General features: G+C 43.5%; 1 long non-coding RNA gene across 1 annotated transcript; it reads left to right on the top strand.

Moving 5' to 3' along the window:
- The first annotated feature begins 202 nt into the window (after window positions 1-202).
- LOC129006338 (uncharacterized) lies at window positions 203-16,716 on the top strand. The gene is made up of 3 exons (XR_008491973.1): window positions 203-490; window positions 12,505-12,711; window positions 14,560-16,716. It is a non-coding gene; the product is annotated as an uncharacterized LOC129006338 (long non-coding RNA).
- Window positions 16,717-19,057: the final 2,341 nt, after the last annotated feature.

Raw genomic sequence — 19,057 nt, 5'->3', positions numbered from 1 at the left:
AGAGATGTGTTGTGTGGAGAAAGGAAGAAGGGCCTCCAGGCAGAGGAAGCAGTGTGCACAAAGGCACAGAGATACACAGAGGGCACCAGGGATGGAGGCAGCATGAGTAGCACTGAGGAGACAGAGCACAGTATGCATGGGGAGACAGTGGGTGATGTGTCTGTAAAGTTATGGCATCGTAAAGAAAAGTTATGACATCATAAAGAAAAGCCACCCTGGGAGCAAAGCAAGTTAGGGTTGTAAGAGACATTTCTGAGATTAAAGCAGCCAGATCTATGATGGGGTGGGTATGGGTGGTGAAAGAGAAAGAGAACGTGAGAATGACTCATGAGACTATTAAACTGACTTAACTGAAATTTTAAAAAAGGGGGAAATACCAACTACGATGCATGCCCCCACCCCGCCATGTTTTAACGCTACTCAAGGTCTATGGCTGGGAAAGGCCACTTGTTTTTCTTCAGTGAATGCTGAGACTGTTTGTCTGCCAGAGGTTAAGAATGTCCTGCTTGGTCAAAGAACATGCTAGGAATTTGGAAAAACAGAGGAATGGTTTATCTTCCAATAGAATAGACCTAGATTCTGATACGCTATATGCTATTCCACCAGATCTGGGGAAAATTACAGTAAAACCATTTTTTTTTAGAGTTATCATGGGATATTTAACAGTAACCAAGTCCCCTAGTTATGTTGAATGTGTCCACTGGGCCTGACATGGACTCCTTGCATGGGAAGCGTACATGAAGTCAGGCCAAGTTGTCCAGCTGCATTGGCAATGGCTGGCCAGGAAAGGCCAGGCTGGATCCCATTTCATTTGGGCATTTCGTGCCAGGCTGTTGTCCTGTCTGCAAAGGGGCTGCTGGCAAGAAGCATCCCCAAACACTCAGTTGCAAGGATATAAATTTCAGCGAGCCTTTTCAATATTCATGCAATTACCCCGGAAAGCACATTTGACATTTCATAAATACAGCAGAATATTTAGCATTTGTCTCTCCTCTCTGCTACCTAAGCATACATGAGAAAATATTCCCCAGAGACCCTGCTGTCTGAAATGGTAACAGTTATTAAATCCATAAATTTGATGGATCAAAGTCTTCCTTCTTCATCCCTCTTGTAATTTATAAATGGAAGTGTGACCATATAAATAAGGTGGCAGGGTGTCCTTCCTCATGGAGCACAACCAGTCATTCCTTGCAAAAGGCCAGCCTCCCACCAGCTCTGTCTGCAGCTTTAATCCTTTATGTTTGAGTCTCCAAAGTGAGCTCACAAACCAATAGACCCCCACACAGACCTGTGACCATGGCATGGGGGCCTGAGTGTGGAGGCCCCAGACACCCAGGCAGCAGTAGACAGTGCCAATGACAAGCTTGTGCTCGTGCCTCAGAGCCACCGAACACGATTTCAATTTCCCAAGGACTTTGGGGACTCTGCAGATGGATTGAGAGAACTCTGGGACCTTGCACACAGCCCTCCCCATCCTCCCACAACCCACACAGGCTCAGGAATAAAAACTGCAGCTCTTCAGCAGCTCACCTAAGGGTGTATCAATGAGAGAAGCAAAACACCTTGCTTGACCCAAGCCTGGCCTTTGTGAGCCAGCGCTGAAGACAGAGCTTCTGTATAAGAACAGCCCATCTCACAGTTGACCTGTGGCATCCCAAACACAGGCCAGATCTTCATGGACCTGGCTCCTCTTCCCCAGACAGGAAAGTGGTATCTCTCCTGTGTGCCTGACGTGAAACAAGGACCTCCTCTGCCACCAATAGGCTTATGAAGATAAATAAATAATGCATATTTCTCTCTAAAAGAAGTAACAGGAGCCGTTTTCCATACATGAGGCAATAAGGTTGACCTACCTGAGAGTTATTTTCAGATCTATGTAGCGAATTATTTTGACTTTTTTCAATATTAAAGATGAATTCTTACTATGTAAAATGTGTGTTTATATACACGCGTGCATACATACATACATATATAATATGTGTATGTATGCATACATACACGTATATATAATATGTGTACGTATGCATCTGTGGATATATGTGTGTGTCTAATAGTGTGGTGTATCTGATATCAAGTTGATATATGTTCATGAATGTGTATATTAAATTTTATATGTATAATATACGAATGAGCATAAATGTTAATGCCATCCACAGATGTGTATAAAATTATTGTGTGTATTGGTATTTATGACTGGTATTGGTATTGGTAAATACGACTGATATTGGTATGTGCTTGTATATATGCAAGAATTTATATATGCATAGGAATGCATATATGCATGCATGCATTCATATGAATGAATATGTGTACGTGAGTCTATGTAAGCATAGTTTAAATGTAGTTTATATTTAGTTTGAATTTCTCTATAGCAAAATATGTGTCAGGCACTGTATTTTACATATATTAGTTTATTCTCACATCTTTAAAAATCTATAATTACTTTCATTTTAACTGATGTAGAAAGTTACTGTCAGAGAGAGAATGGTTTGTTCAGGATCCCACAGGTGGCAAAAGGCAAAGTGGAGATTAAATCCTTGGTCTGACACACTGTAGATAGACAGGGCTCCTAATATATATGTATATACACAAATACTCACGTATGTTGTGTAGGTATGTGGGGTAGGGGTGTGCATGTGCACATATGTATGACAGGGGTCTCCTGTGCAGGGTCTCTGTGCATGCATGTAGTCTAAGCCACCTCCTCTCATTGATCCATTTATTTTCCTGAAAGCCCTTTCTTCACCATCAGTCTCTTCACAGGATGATTGTCTGTCTGTGACCCTTTGGCCCTTTTAAGTCCTGCTGCAACAGCAGAAGCAATAACCAGCTATGGGACCAGCCACTTCGGCAAGGCCACGCAATTCACCTAGTATGTTCAAGAGACCTGCAGAGCCAGGGGTTAGGAGGACCTGGGGTGCTGAGTGGCTCCAAAGTAGGCCCATCAGATTTCTCCAGTTCATGAAGAAAGTAGGCACCTTCAAGTGGAATGTCTTCATAAGGTCCCAAACGAGTTGCTAATCATAAAATGAGGACTGCTGTGTCTTCCACTCAAAGTAGCTGATGGAAGAAAGCCAGAGAAGATAAAAGTGTCTGGCATACAGCTATACAGATGCAGCACTCTAAAAATGTCCTCTTCTTGCTGTGGAGACACAGTACACTGCAGTAGTGCTGGCCAACAGGCAGGTGGATGTTTTACTATTCATCTTCTTTCTTTGAAACCATTATATTTTGCGCACGTGAGTTCACTTCCAGCCTGCATCTCCCTCTTTGGGCACTGCCCATAGTGCAGCAGCAGAGGCCCTGCAGCCATGTGGACACCATGTGATCTGCCTCCACTCAGAGACAAATGATTGGAGGAAGGGGAGCCTCCCACAGCAACACCAGTGAGATTCAGGCTCCAGGAACCTGGACTGAGGTGGAGGGGCTCTTGCAGGCTTCTGGAGCCCATTGGAACTGACAGTCTCGCTAGAGCAGGACTGAGGCACCCCTGGCACGCTGGGGTGGAGGAAGTTGTTTATAAAGGAAAACAAAAAATTTAGCTGGAAGAAACAGAATCAAGATACCATGTGGCCCCTAGAAGACAAGCAATGACCTTGCTTCTTAAATTTTCATTTCCATGTTCATTCCCTCCCAGACCTGGCTATTACTCCTCACCTCAGGTTCCTTCAGGTAACTGCTATGTCCTTCCAAAAGCACCTCCCTTTTGCTTATAATATTCTGGATGCATTTCTATTCCTGTATTTTACTTATAATATTCTGGGTGCTTTTCTGTTCAGTGATGCCTGAATTTTAAATGCTCAGCTGTGTCTGAGGCACTGAGTGTTCCAGAACATTCCTGCCACCCCTTTCACTGTTCTGACATTCCTATGATCTGTCCCCATCTAGTTTATAGTCTTAGTGAAAAAGAGGCTGGAAAAAAACTCAAAAGGTTGGAATATCCTAATATCACCAAGTAAGAAAGGTGGCCCTGAACATTTATGATACACTGAAAGCCCCTGATTCAAAATATCTTCCTAATCAGCCATCCTTGTTTCTCCTGAAGATGTAGTATCTGCACATAGGATTCTAAAAAGACATTATACATGCAAATATCATGGGTGACATATGACATACACATGTAGCCAAGGGTGACAGCTGGCATCTCTCTGTTCTTTAATATTCAAATAAAATTGGTTCAAAAGTATATGCTTTTCTGTTCTGAAGTTTCATATTTGCCCATGTCTTTGTGATTTCCCAGGGACTTCCTTGTTTATGTTACCCAGTTTCTGCTCTCTGCTTATATTGATGCTCCCCTCCTTTGGTGATTGTCTTAATCTCTCACCTAGAACCCAGGCCCTGTCCTTTGATTTCTGGAAAACACCATTCATGCAGGCATTTTGGATTTGCAGCTGCTTTTCCTGAAGAGGCTCAACAGTGTTGCTCAGCAAACAACCTAAAACTGAACCACACATACCTCGTCCTCTTCTCAGCAGCCTTGGAAGGCCCTTTCCCCTGCACCCCCAACTGTGCCAATCCCTCTGAGCAGGAGAATACTTCCTGCTGCTCCCTTCCCCCACTCTCTCACCTGCTTCTCCTCTGCCCTGCATCAATCTCCTTCTCTCCCACCCACGCTTCCCCCTTAATTTCTCTAAGCATGAACATTTAGCTTTCTTTGATAAACCCCCAACCCGCTCAGACAATCCCCACGGGGCCTCCAATCATATCCATAAAGGCCCATTAAGGCTTGTTTTTAAACAAGCACAGTTCTCTCCCTGAGTGGAATTCTGCTCCCAACATCCAAAATAACATTATTTCCCTCCCTCTTACACAGGCAGCTGAAGGAAACAAGGCCCTCTTGAAGAGCTCAGGGACCTCCTTCTGTCCCCAGTCTCTTTTTCAGCTCTGTCCTGATACCTCTCTCCTGACAGCCAGCCTACCTTCCTGCCCAGCTTCTCTCCATGTCGGCCTACAACGGCCTGGCTCCTTCCTGCAAGTCCTTCCTTCTTCCTGGAAGACCTGCCCTTTTCAGCTGTGAAATTCCCCTTCATCCTTCTAAACTCAACTCAAAAACTGCCTTCTCTTGAGACTCCTCTCTGAATTCCCTGAACCCAAGAGGAATTAGACACTGCTGTCCTTGGGCTTTCTCAGACCTCTGTTTTCATGGCAGGAGCAATTGCCCCTGTGGACAACAACATGCTCATACCAGCACCTTCCCCTTCCCAACGAGGAAACTTTTCAGTAGGGGCCAGTTCTTTTCCATCCCTCTATCTTTGTCATGGGAGATGACAAGTAATTACTGCTCTGATAGTGTCACATAAACAGATATATAAATGAAGAACAGGTGACATTTATTTAATCACTCCCACCACCATATGTCAAGCAGTATTCTAGGCACCTGATAATGTATTCACTTGTTTGAGTACCTATGTGTACTTCCTTACCACAACACTACAAGGCAGGAGAGAGCATTAGGTGTTTTTTATACCTGTATCCTGGGACTCATCAATGTTGAGTTTATATAGAATCATCTAGGTAGAAAGGGCTGGAGCTGCAACCTGAACCCAGCCTAGAATCCTAACAATTATAGTGGACTCTGAAAGAAATGAAATTTTTTAAGGTCAAGGGGAAGAAAATGAAGGGTTTCTTCGTGAACAGTGGTTTTAGGTTCATGCAAAAGACATTTACTAGGGAACCACATTGATACTGTGCTAGAATCAAAAGCCACAAAGACACCTGTACCTTACTATAGCTGTGACTATAGCTGTGACTACTATAGCTGTGACTTACTATAGCTGTGACTGTTGTAGCTGTGACTTACTATAGTTGTAACTGTTAGGTGCTCTGAAGCCAAATAACTTTAGTGGGAATTCCTGACCTGTCTTTCAACTGAGGTAGGAAGCACCTGTCATAAATACTCAGGATTCCATAAAGTACAACCATTTTTAATCTCACTGCTGGGTAACATAATGTAAGGAACACACACACACACACAATAGTTACAGTCAGGCCTGGTAAATGCCACAGCTCTGTAGACTAATCTGAGGCCAATGGTTGTTACAGGAACTTGGGGTGTGCCTTGGCCATCCAGACAGGTCAGTAACCAGAGTGCTTTGGCTGTAGCCACAGAACAGAAAGATAAGCTCAGAATCATGATTGTGGGCCCCTGGCCCTGCTGAACTGGCCAGGTTGGGAGGAAGCTGACCCTTTTTTGTAACACTTTAATGGCATTTGAATTGTGTTCTCTTTGCCAAAAGAAGTGTTAGTCTCTTTGCTAAAATCACACTCTAAAGCTCTCATAAAAAAGATTGTAGTTCCATAAGCCAATATTGACATAAGGACAACAAGAAGCATATGCAAAGAGAGTTTATTTGAACCCGTGGGAACAAATATTTCCTGCTGTCACTCATTAGAAGCATCAGCAGTAGCCAATGTGGAGTTCCTTTCATGTATGTACAAGGAGAACAGGAGCATGAAGATGAGAGCACACATGAAGACAAGGGAAAGGACACTACTCTGGATAAAGCTGATCATGTTTTTGAGCTTTTTGTAAATAGTACAGATAATATATGATTGTATTAGTTAGCTATTGCTGCATAACAAAGCACAGCAAAATTAATGACCTAAATAACACCCATATAGAATTTCTCAGACAACAAGAAGATGGCTGGGTGGTCAGCTGAACCCAGCTCATGCATCTGTGGTCAGCTGGCCAGTTGTTTTGGGTTTACCCATCTACAGTGACCTCAGCTGGAATGACTGTTCTGCTCTGGGTGGTTTTTCATTTTCCAGCAGGTTAATCCAGGCTTGTTCTCATGGTCATGGTAAGAGTTCAAGAGAAAAGGTGGAAACATGCAAGGCCTTTTGAGGTTTGGAACTAACACACTGTCACCTCTATCACTTTCTTTTTCCTAAAACAAGCCACCAGGCCAGTCCAGATTTCTGGGGCAGGGAAGTAAATGTCATCTGATGGGAGAAGCAGAGGTCACTCGGCAATAAATTTTCTACCCTGCTCAACAGTAACATGGTGAGAAATTAACTAACATTTGTTGAACGTTGAAGACTCACTATTACCTAGTTATTTTTATCTCCACTTTTATGATGAGGGAACTAAAATTTAGGAAAGCAACTTGGCCAGGACCAGAAAGCTGGAAAGTAAAAGAGCTGAGGTTTGAAACAAGCCTGTGCCTTTTCTGTTTCACCAAATAGGCCTGACAGCTCTCTGTGCTCTTTAATATTGAAGTAAAGAAGCAGGCATGCTTGACTGTGGGTGTTCACAAGGGATGTGTGACAGGAGGGAGGATTAGCCAAGACGCTGGGGAATAGGCAGTGTCCAGGCAAACAGGGTGGCACAATAGAAAGAAAAACGGCTTTGGAGTTAGACACTCCTGGGTCCAAACAGCTATAAATCTCTTCCCTCATTTGCAAGATGGTGATAGCAGCCCCCTTTTCACAAGACTGTGTGAAGAATAAATATGCTCTGAGCTATCTGGTTTCAGATGCAGGACCTATCACTGGCTGGGTATTTGACCTCAGACAGGTCATTCTGCTTCCTGGGCCTTGGTTTACTTATCTGTAGAATGGGCCTATCAAGGGTCCTTGTCTTATAGAGTTATTGTGAGGATTAAATGAATTCACTTCTGCAGAACATTTAGAATGCCTGACATGTAGTGATATATAATAATCAACATGCAAATATGCCTGTGCACTTACAGTGCCTTAGAGACAAAGGCAGTCATACAAGGCCAGTGTGCTGAACTCAATCGAGGATCTGGCAAAGGATCTGCTATGGAGTGAGCACTTCATAAATTGCACCTCCACATGTAGGGGCTGAGGGGCCTGACAGAATCAGATCTAGAGACAAACTCTGACTTCAGGTTCTGTTTGAGGAGTCAGTGCTTCTGTCCAACTCAGAGGGAAGCAATGGAAATGGGTTTCAAAGCCATTTTATGTGGAGGTACTCAGAGAGAACTTGCTCTTCCAGAGATAGAATTGTCATGCTTTTGGAAGGCACACAGCCCAGAGGGCTGTCATGTGTAGTTGAAAAGTAGGGAGATAAAAGTATTATCAGGGAGAAAACTAGTCATTTTACAGTCACACATACATACACAAATATGCACACATACAAACACACACATACACATATACATACACACACTCACGTTTCTATCTGGACAGTTGATGGTATTTGAGTGGAAAATATACCAAAAGAAATAAATAGGCTGAAGTATGTCCAACCTTCAAAATTCATACGTCAAAATACTCATCCCCAATGTCTCAGAATGTGACCATATTTGGAAAGAAGGCTTTTAAAGATGTAATTAATGGGAAAGTAAAATGAAGTCATATAGATGGGCCCTAATCTAATACGACTGGTGTCCTTAGAGGAAGAGGAGATGAGGACACAGACATACACAGAAGCAAGACCATGTGAAGACACAGGGAGAAGGTGGCCATCTGCAAGCCAACGAGAGAGGCCTCAGGAGGAGCCAACCCTGCTGACACCCTGATCTCAGCCCTTCAGCTTCCAGGGGTACAAGAGAATGAATTTCTGCTGCTTCAGCCACTGTCTGTGGAACTTGGTTATGGCTGACTAATACAGTCAATAATTGGCCATTGACTTTATATAAAATGTCAATAAAAGAATGTGGGACTCCCAGACCTAGTTTGTTTTCCCCAGGCCAGGAGAGCTGTGAATTATTATTTTTAATTGTTGCATAATAATTGCCCATATGTATGGGCATGTGTGATATTTTGTTACATGCATAGAACATGTCATGATCAAGTCAGGGTATTTAGAATATCCATCTCCTCAAGCATTTATCATTTCTGTGGAGCTGTGGACTCTTCATGAAAAGTATGGAGGGGCTGGCCTGCAGAACCAGGGGCCAGGGTAGAGGGGGAGCTGGAGACACACACTCCCGTCTTTTTCACCACACAAAGTCCTTCAGACACGACCATGCCGCTCTGGTTGAACCCTTATTTCTTTTTTTTTTTTTTTTTTTTTTTGTTTGAGACGGAGTCTCGCTCTGTCGCCCAGGCTGGAGTGCAGTGGCGCAATCTCCCCTCACTGCAAGCTCCGCCTGCCGGGCTCACGCCATTCTCCTGCCTCAGGCTCCTGAGTAGCTGGGACTACAGGCGCCGGCCACCACGCCCGGAGAATTTTTTGTATTTTTTTTTTTTAGTGGAGACGGGGTTTCACCGTGTTATAGCCAGGATGGTCTTGATCTCCTGACCTCGTGATCCGCCCGCCTCGGCCTCCCAAAGTGCTGGGATTACAGGCGTGAGCCACCGCGCCCGGCCTGAACCCTTATTTCTAGGACCCTCCCCAATCTGTGTTCATGGTCAGCTTTGGCCTCAGCCCATGCCCTGGATTTTCCACTGTGGCATCCTGCTGCTCCCACACCTGCCTTCCCTCTCTCCTCCCGCGGGACACCGCAAATCTGACCGAGAGACTACTGTGTGCCACCCCCTGCTCTCTCTGCATCTCCCTACTTTTGAGTCTGAAGAAATGTGAGGACAGAGTATTATGTGCAAACCCATAATGCCTGCCGAGTCTTCAGGGTCCCTTGGCTTATAACTCACTTCACGTGAATATGAACAAGTTGATATTTTTAAGGTTAATGACCCAGTTGCTTATAAGACAGGCAGGGTTTGAAATTAAACAGCTCATAAGAACCGGAAGCCTGTGAAACAACCTTTATTATGCAGCTCGGCCGTATCTGAGAAAACTAACTCATGCTTTAGCACTGATACAACCATCCAAGACTCGTGTTCTCCAGCTAATTTACACTTTGGAAAAAAATTCCCCAAGTCTTCTCACTTCAGCAAGTGTCTCACGTTTTTTTTAAAATTTAATTATGTACATCAGGACTCAACTTTTTGCAGTTGCTGAAAGTAAGCTGAGCTTGCTTACCTATAGGGCAATAGAAATAAACTGCCCTAAACAGAATGGGCTGCAGTGAACAATATTGAGAAATTACGCTGATTTACAACACAGATAAAAATTGTCCTTTTTTCACCAGTCAAAATTAAAATTGGGAGGTTTTCAATTATACTACAAGTAGCATATCGTCTATTTTCTCATTTCTTCTTAATTTTAAGAGGCTGTGAGATTTCCATCTTTTTGCACATCTCCTCACTCTTGTCAGTCCACTTTCCTGTCTGTAAGATGGGTCCTGAGTTAATGCAGCCACCCCAAAAATGAAAATTAAAAATCCAAACTGAGTTCTGTCAAATACCAACTCTGTATAGGATTGGGCCTCGCTGGCCACCTGCTGTTTCCTAATGAAAAGGAGTATGCTGAATTTTACCTCCCTATTTGATGGTCTATTTTTTTCCTTTTAAAAATTGTTTTATTATTTAAAAATAACAATAATGCATAGTAGTTCTACCATATTCTAAAATTCAAAGTTATAAAAATATTATTGAATCTTCTCCCCATCTCCTACTCCCACCTGAGTTAAACAGCATTTGCAGTGTCTATCCTTACCTTCCTCTCTAATCATATGAAGATAGATGATAGATAGATAAATAGATAAATAATAGATAGATATGCACATAAAAGCCTTTTTCATTTTTATTTGTTTTACAGAAGTGTGATGATGCTATTCACATGACTGAGCCCTTTGATTTTTGTACTCAATGACCGCTAAATCCCTCTGACCCACAAACATGCACCTCATTTTTCCCTTTTAACTGTAGCATAAAATTTGATAGTAAGAATGTTCTGTGGCTTAATCAACCATTCCCCTTTGGTAGATATTTAGGTTGTTTTTTATCTCTGTGCTTTCTCTTTTGAATACTGCAAACATTACTGTGATAAACGTTGTACTCATGTTTGTAATATCACCTTCCAAAAGGTCAACATATATAGATACTTTCAGCTGCACTCTGTACACTGATATTATTTTCCTTAAAAGTTACAGCAATTTACAGTTAATCAGCAATGTGTTCTTCATGTCTTATTTCACTTAGTTATTATCTATCTAAACTACACATCAAGAATGGGAGTCCTTGACATATTCAGGAAAGTGACCTTTCGTGCTACATGCAATTTGGATTTTTCAGCTACCTATGAATGCCTCTAAATTTTCTTTTCACGTAAGTTAATTTCACTTTTATTCTTTCACTTGCAGGAGACTTGATTAATACATCATATATTTTGCCATACATAGTATTTTTATTATAAGTTTTCTTCTCTAAAGTATGCCGTCATCCACAAATTCTACAATTATTCTCCTAAATTTTCATTTAGATTTTTCATTTGTCAGGAAGTTTTTTTTTCCTCCATTGGCTTTAGATATAAGCACCCTAAAAGGTTAAGATTTTCTTGATAGCAGGGAGGCATTAGGAATATTTACACATCTGTATCATCCTCAATGCTCTCTACTCAGTATTTCACAAAAGAAGGGCTCAGGAGACATCTGTTTAAGAAAAGAAAGGAGAAAAGATTGAAAAAAGGAGGAAGAAAAGGAAGAAAAAAATGGAAGGAAATGAAGAAGAAAAGAATGAAGGAAAAAAGGGAAGGAAGGAAGGCAAGTTTCCCTAGAAAAGAAGGAAAAAAGATGAAAATGTGTTTATAATCTTTTAGGAAAAAAACATTTTTCTATATTACCCAAGATGGTGATGTTAGTCCCCAGGTCTTTCATAACTCTTGTATTTGTTAAGATTTAAGATTTTCTCCTTTTTTCCTTGCTTCTATATTTTTTTTTCCTTTCTTTTCTTCAACAAGTATTCCTGAGTGGTCTCTACTGATAGTGACTATTCTTCTATATTCTCACTTCCCTTTTCTTTTTTTTTTTTTTTTTTTTTTTTTAGGTTAAAGTACAATATTCTTTTTTTTTTCTTTTATTATTATTATTATTATTATTATTATTATACTTTAGGTTTTATGGTACATGTGTGCAATGTGCAGGTAAGTTACATATGTATACATGTGCTCACTTCCCTTTTCAGAAGTTCTGGCATGCAGGTCACACATATTTGAGTTGAGTTTAAAATCCTTGATCAATCACCTACAAGCTGGTTTTCCTTGGAAAAGTAGTCTGGCATCCCTGGGCTTGTTCCACCCACCTGTAAAATGTGGCTAATTGGTACCACCCTTACAGATCAGTCATGGGACTTCATTGGGATTACAGGGCAAAGGGCCTGATCCAGGAGGTGCAACACAGATGGCCCTAGGCTGACTTTGTTCAATTAGTCCTGCCCCCAGATTTCCTTTGACTGCCGCATTCTAACACATTGGGAAAAAGAGGAAACACCGGGCCCTGGGGATGTTCTCGCACATCTCACCTACTTTTCCCCTCTCCTCTCACACCTCATGTGTGTTGGAGCCCACAGCATGCCAGGAACCAAGCTGCTTTCTTCTGTGTCACAGATTGTCACATAGGATTTGCCATCCCTTCATGTTTTCTGGGTCATAGAACTCCTTGAGAAATCGACGAATGCTTTAGATCCTTTCCTCAGGAAAAAAATAAATATAAAAGCCTCCATTACTATGTGCATATAATTTTGGTGTCACAGACACCCCATAGAGAATCCATCCTTAGACCTCAGTTAAGGGCCTGGATCTGGAAAGTGGTGGCTTCAAACAAATCCAGCCCCTGCATCCTCCAGACATCATAGCTGACATAAGAATGTATGTGTCTATGGCAGGCAGCCATGTGTGCATCAGCCAGCAGCCTCCACATCAGCGCCCTACAGTGGAATTGTAGGGCTTCCCCCAACAACGTGAGTGGTAATGCCCATGGTGGGCTTGGCAGAGGTGACTGCCCATTCTCCATCAGCCAGGCCTGGACAGGGGTGGAGGGTGGAGGGAGGGTGCCCAGAGAGTTTCCCATGTTTTTTCTCTCTTGTGCTTACTTGGCAGTTTGTCAGTTAGTAAGGAAAAATGAAATGTGGCTCTCTTATTTAAGTGACTATATTATTTAACCCCCATAACAGCCCTGAATGAGCTTGTTATCATTCTTCCAGATTAGGGATGGAGGAGTCTGGGAGAGGATATGACTTGGTTGAGGCAACATCAATAGCAAGAGGTGGAAGGGACCATATCCGTGCCCAAAACCCGTGCTTTAATATTCCAGTGCGGTTTAGTCAAATCCAGACTGCTGCATGTTCTAGGACTCAACAATCTAATAAAATTAAGAAGCTAACCAAAGAGAAGAAAGAAGCCACCCACCCTCAGGAGCAGTTTTCTAAATATCTATGGACATATCCAGAGGACCCAATGTTAAGGCAACACAAATCAGGCCTCACCGACCATGAAGACTCTAGAGGCAAGGATCTAAATGAATGAAACTGAGTGCGACCTTGGGGAAAAGTCTCAATGAATCTCATCACAGACACAACGGTGCCTGTCCAAGTTCAATCAGACAAGTATTGGTGTGCGACTTCCCTCCCAGAGCCAGACCTGTGCTGGTGCTAGGGATAGTAGGATAAATAATACATGGTCCTGGTCTCCAAAGGGCTCACAGACTCACAAGAGGAAGATAAGTGCAATGCAAAGTAAGAAGGTGTGTGCAAGATGCTGCAGGGGGTAAAGAGAGAAAGTAATTGTGCTAAAGAGTGGTAAAAATCCCCTACAAGATGTTAATATGACAGCTGGGTATTTTCAAAAAATGTAGCAGTTTGCCGTGCTTAGAAAAGAAAAAGGGAGACATTCCAGGCAAAGGAAAGATCATGAAAATGAATAGCTTATGCATTAGTAACAACATGTCTAAAATGTCAGTGGCTTATCACAACAAAGATTTTCATCAGTTGTAGATCCACATCTTCAAGGAGAGTCTGGGATGGGGTTGGGAGCCTGGATGCTGCTCCACACCGTGATTAAGGGACCTAGGCTGAATGGATGACCTCCAAGGTCACAGGCCAGGAAGAGTCTGGACAAGGAGAAACAGTTGTTAATAACTCAGCCCAGAACTGACACACTTTATTCTCACTCTTCTTCATTGGCTAGAGCTAGTCATTGAACCCCACCTAACTGCAAGGGCACTGGAAAATGTTTTCTTCCTAGAGAGCAGAGCCACAACTCAGTGAACACTGGTTGTGTCTTATGGAGTTTTGGGAAAACGTGACTAGTGGGATTTGTTGGATCATGGTTATATGCTGTGTGCATACCAGGACAGTGTGTGCTTAATACATGTTTTAGAATCTTTTTTTGTCCATGCTTTCTGCAAACCAATTTACGCTGATAATTAGGGAAGGGTCATATATGTTTGTATTAGAAATGAGCAGTCGAGTGTGGTGGGTGGCACGCGCCTGTAATGCCAACACTTTGGGAGGCCAGAGGCGGTTGGATCACCTGAGGTCAGGAGTTTGAGACCAGCCTGGCCAACACGGTGAAACTCTGTCTCTACTAAAAATACAAAAATTAGCCGGGTGTGGTGGCACATGCCTGTAGTCCCAGCTACTCAGGAGGATGAGTCAAGAGAATCATTTGAACCTGGGAGGCGGAGGTTGCAGTGAGCTATCATGCCACTGCACTCCAGCCTGGCCGACAGAGTGAGACTCTGTCTCAACAAAAAAAAAAAAGAAAGAAAGAAATGAGCAAAAACTAAATATTCTCTTTCATGTTCACAGACCCTCCAAAATCAAGAAAATATTTCAGGGAAACGCCACATGGAGAGGACATGCAGGACAAGTGATGAGAATAATCTTGTTCTGAAAAACCCCCTGAAGACAAGCTTGCTAACAGCTTGGAAACCTGGTTTCCAAACAGCACCTCTGTCTGACTGTCTGGAAATCATCCCACCCTCTCTGAATCTTGCAATAGGCATCTCCAACTGACATCTCTCACTGCATCATGAGGCAGTAGCTCCTCTGAGTCACTTCCCAGCTGGGACTGGGTCTGCTCAGCCCAGCCACTCTGCCTCTCCCACCCCTCCTGCAGCACCACCATTACCCACTTTTTTTTTCTGGTTTCTGTAGAACAGCCTGGTCCTTCATAGACTCGAATTCTCTCACCACCATGACACTGGGATAGACAAGCTCTCTCGTGGCCTGCAGCACCTTGGTATTCTCAGACTCACACTTGAGGGCATTTTTATTCTTTTCTTTGCAGTCATTTTGTCCTTTCACTGGAACTTATCTTCTCTGCTTCTCAAGTCAAGAGTGGTACCATAAGAAAACCATGCCTTGTTTCTGCCAGCCCCAGCTCTAAGCAACTCCCACCTGAACCTCTGCAAGAACCTCCCAACCATCCTCTCCACACGTAGGCATGCACTTTCTAATCTATTTTCTATACCTCAGCTACAACCAAAGCCACAGAACACAGCAGTTAAAGGTGCAGCCTTTAGAATCACCCCAAGTTCTAGCTATTTCGCTTCTTTGAGCCTTCCTATCTGCAAAGTAGGGATGATCATTAGATTTACCTCATTCAATGGTTGTGATTGCTAAATGCAATAATGTGCAGGGTACTCAGCAAAGTTGCTACCACAGTGCAAGTGCTCCATATATTTTACCTATCATTATCATCATCTTCAACATCATTACCATTGCAGACCCCACGTGCTTAGAATTGGCCCAGCTTCTCCTGGCAACTGGACAGAGAACAGCATGAATCACCATGGCTTCTTGCACCACACTTCAAAAATGGAAATATTATTGCTCCAAGATCCTGCCCACAAGACCCGCAATGGCATGTCAGTGAGACTGGTGACCATCATTGTGGGCACCATCATAGCTGCATAACAACAATTGGCCATTGGATTGCACAATATGGCACAGAGAGCCACCTCTAGGGAGTCTGAAACCCCATGTCCATGATTGAAGGTGATTTTGAGATGTGGGAAGAGAAAGCGGGTATCAGTGATGAGATCTAGGTGCTCAGAAATAGGGCAGGCAAAACAATTGCATGAACCCACAAACCTCCACAGTGTCTGTAATGTGTAGTCCACTTTTGTGGCACTACATTTTCAGAGATACGACTAATCTCAGTCTCTTCATCTGCAAAGCTTCCTGAATCCTTCTTTCCAGGATGAATAAATTTCCTGGCAAAACAAGACCCAGGGGAAAGTTTTGAATCCATATAATAATATATAACTGCATTTGCCACAAACTCTTGATTCAACAGAACTGATTTTGTGTGCTTAGTCCTTGCCCTGGGGATAGAACATGAACAAGAGAGACAAGGGGCCTGCTCTCATGGTCTTATCCTTTAGCAAGAGAGATAATAAACAGGTAAAGACATAAATAAGTAATAGACCTTCGGAGGATGGTAAGATCTACAGATAAAAATATAACAGGGTAATGAGCTAGAGAAGGTTAGAGAAAGAGAGGATTGCTGGGAAGATGGAAGGGGTTGCATGTGGCCACTGAGAAGATGTAAACATTTGTAATCCAGGTCTGTTGTGCATGGGACAAGGACACACAAACAGGGTAGTGTGGAGAAAGGACAAAGTGACATGTGCTGGCACCAAGAAGGAGCTCCAGAAATGATGGATGTTATGTTAGAATCTACTGGGTGTCATCAAGGGTGACCCAGGTACAGATCCTCTGGACTCGGGGGGAAAAAGAGCCAGACAATTAGCCAAATTGGAGGCACCCCTTCCCAGGAGACAGCCCTTTTGAGCAAGCTGCCAGTGACTCTCCCCTACATTCAGAGATGCTGCTGCCTGAGCTGCCAGGTTTCACATGCACAGGGCTGGCCGGGAATCAAGAGGCCCTTCTTCTCACGTTAAAGCATAGCAGTCTGTTCTGTTCTCCTGTCATGTCATAAATAAAGGAGCCTTGATCTCATAAAATGGGCATCTCTGGCTTTGTTGTAAGTGAAGTGCCTGAGGACAGATGATTGTAGCTGCACAGGATAACTGAACATAGAGGAATGCGGCCACCTCAGTGTACCAGGGAGTGCTCTAGAGAGGAGTAGCCAGCAGCCTCCAGGGTGCTCCAGAAACCTACATGAAAACGACCAGGCCAGAACATCTGGTGAGGTCAGAGCTGAGTCCATGCACCTCAGAGCTTTTGTTCTTCCTGACTAATTGTGCTCCTGCTGGTGTCACAGATCAGAGAAGAGGTGCCAGGGACATGGGGTACAGGAAGCACAGGTTAACAAGAGTACATTCGCACACAAGCACAAGAAAAGCAATTAGGAAAAGACAGCAGGATATCCACCTGGCCTTCAGCTTGTTCTCTCGGTGCCTTCCCAGGGTCTGGGAAAGGTTTGCCTGTTTCCTGTGAACTGAATCACAGGCAGCTCTAAAGGCAGGAAGACCCCTGAAATGCCTGGCTGAGATTCTGGGAGGAGATTCTTAAAGGTGAGTGTCAGCATTAATAGTTCAGTGTGATTCTTTTCTCGGGAAAATGTTCACAAATTTCATTTTGCTCTCAAAAGGACCGATGGCCCCCAAAAACCTTTCAGAGACAGAGCTCTTACGACTTTACTGTGCCAGATGTCATCCCATGTCCAGGAACCATGTCTCAGGGGAGGAAACTTTTTACTGAAGGGGCATGAAGAGGGGAAAGAACACTGGCCCTGGGTCCAGCATTGTGTCAGCTGCTTCACATCCAGCATCTAATGCAGTTGCCCCATCTCATGCTCAAGCTGTAAGGCTACCTTAGTTTCCCCAATTAACAGATGAGAGGGCCAAAGCTCCAAGCAGTTGGGCAGGTTGCCCAGGATGGATGCATATATAGAAGATGGAACAACCCAGAGTGGTGTGATTCCAAACCATGCTTTCTCCATTGCATCACAGTGATCTTTAAGATCACCAGCAGAGTGGAGTGGGACTTCAGGGTAAGATCACATCAAGATATCAAGTCCAGACAGGCCAACCCCACACCGTTCACATGATCTCTGAAACAACTTTTCAAGAGCAGCATTGTGAATTCAACTCGACACTCTTCCATCAAGCAAGGACGGAAAACTCCAAATGACTGCAAGACAAGAGCTCCCAGGAAACACAGAATTCCAGAGGAGATTCTTCTTTTGAAGCTTCTGTGAATGAAATCTCATAATCAGGTGGGGTTTTGAGCTGCCCTCTCCTTAAAAGTACCTTACAGCCCTGTGGTTTTAGATTGGGTTCCTACTCAGTGTGGGGATTTTTTTTTTTTTTTCGAGACGGAGTCTCACTCTGTCGCTCAGGCTAGAGTGCAGTGGTGCGAACTCGGCTCACTGCAAGCTCTGCCTCCCAGGTTCATGCTAGTCTCCTGTCTCAGCCTCCCGAGTAACTGGGACTACACGTGCCCGCCACAATGCTCGGTTAATTTTTGTATTTTTAGTAGAGACAGGTTTCACCATGTTAGCCAGGATGGTCTTGATCTCCTGACCTCATAATCCACCTCCCTCGGCCTCCCAAAGTGCTGGGATAACAGGCGTGAGCCACCACACCTGGCCAGTGTGGGGGTTTTTTAAACATGTAAGTGCCTGGGTGGGTCAGTGAATAACATTCCTGCTGGCATAAGATTCTAGCAAAATTAAGACCTTTAAGAGTATAGCTTTTATCTTATTCAAATCCCATTTTCACAGATGGGAGAATTGGGGCAGAACTGGCAAACAACCTGTCCAATGTTGTACAATTTTTGGTGCCTGGAGTTGGCCAAGCTGGAAGTCAGATCTAGCTTTGACTTGTTCAGTGGGAAGGACTTCTTCCTTTTTGCATGCCTTGCTTTCTCATACCATTTCCCGGCTCTGAGGGAAAGCTAGAGTGTCTTATTTCACAGCTCAGTGTTATCCCTGCACTTACAACAAGGTACTGTGGAAAGAGCATGGCCTGGAAGTCCCAACAGTCTGGAATGAAGTTTTCTCTGCCAAGGCTGTCCACTGATTCGACCCTCAGTCTCTTCTTATGGTAATGGGAAAAAACAATGTCTATGATATAGGGTAGTTGTTAGGAGACAATGAGATCAAGCACACAGAGCACTTAATAGGTCCTCAATAGATGATAGGTATCTCTTATAATATTCCAACATCAATTGTGACTGCAGCTCAGCTGGCAGGGCCAGCTTATAGTTTGTGACACTGCACTGCTGGCCCCAAGTGGAATTCCTTGCCCTTGGTCTGGTCACATGCTCTTCCCTTGCCAGTTGCTCTTTAAGAGGAACCAATTTCACACTTCCAGATAGCTCCACACTGCAAATT

Source organism: Pongo pygmaeus, chromosome 8 (genome assembly GCF_028885625.2).
Source record: "Pongo pygmaeus isolate AG05252 chromosome 8, NHGRI_mPonPyg2-v2.0_pri, whole genome shotgun sequence".
NCBI classification, from domain to species: Eukaryota; Metazoa; Chordata; class Mammalia; order Primates; family Hominidae; genus Pongo; species Pongo pygmaeus.
Note: the sequence above shows the minus strand (reverse complement) of the source record. Positions and strands in the feature narration are given on the sequence as shown.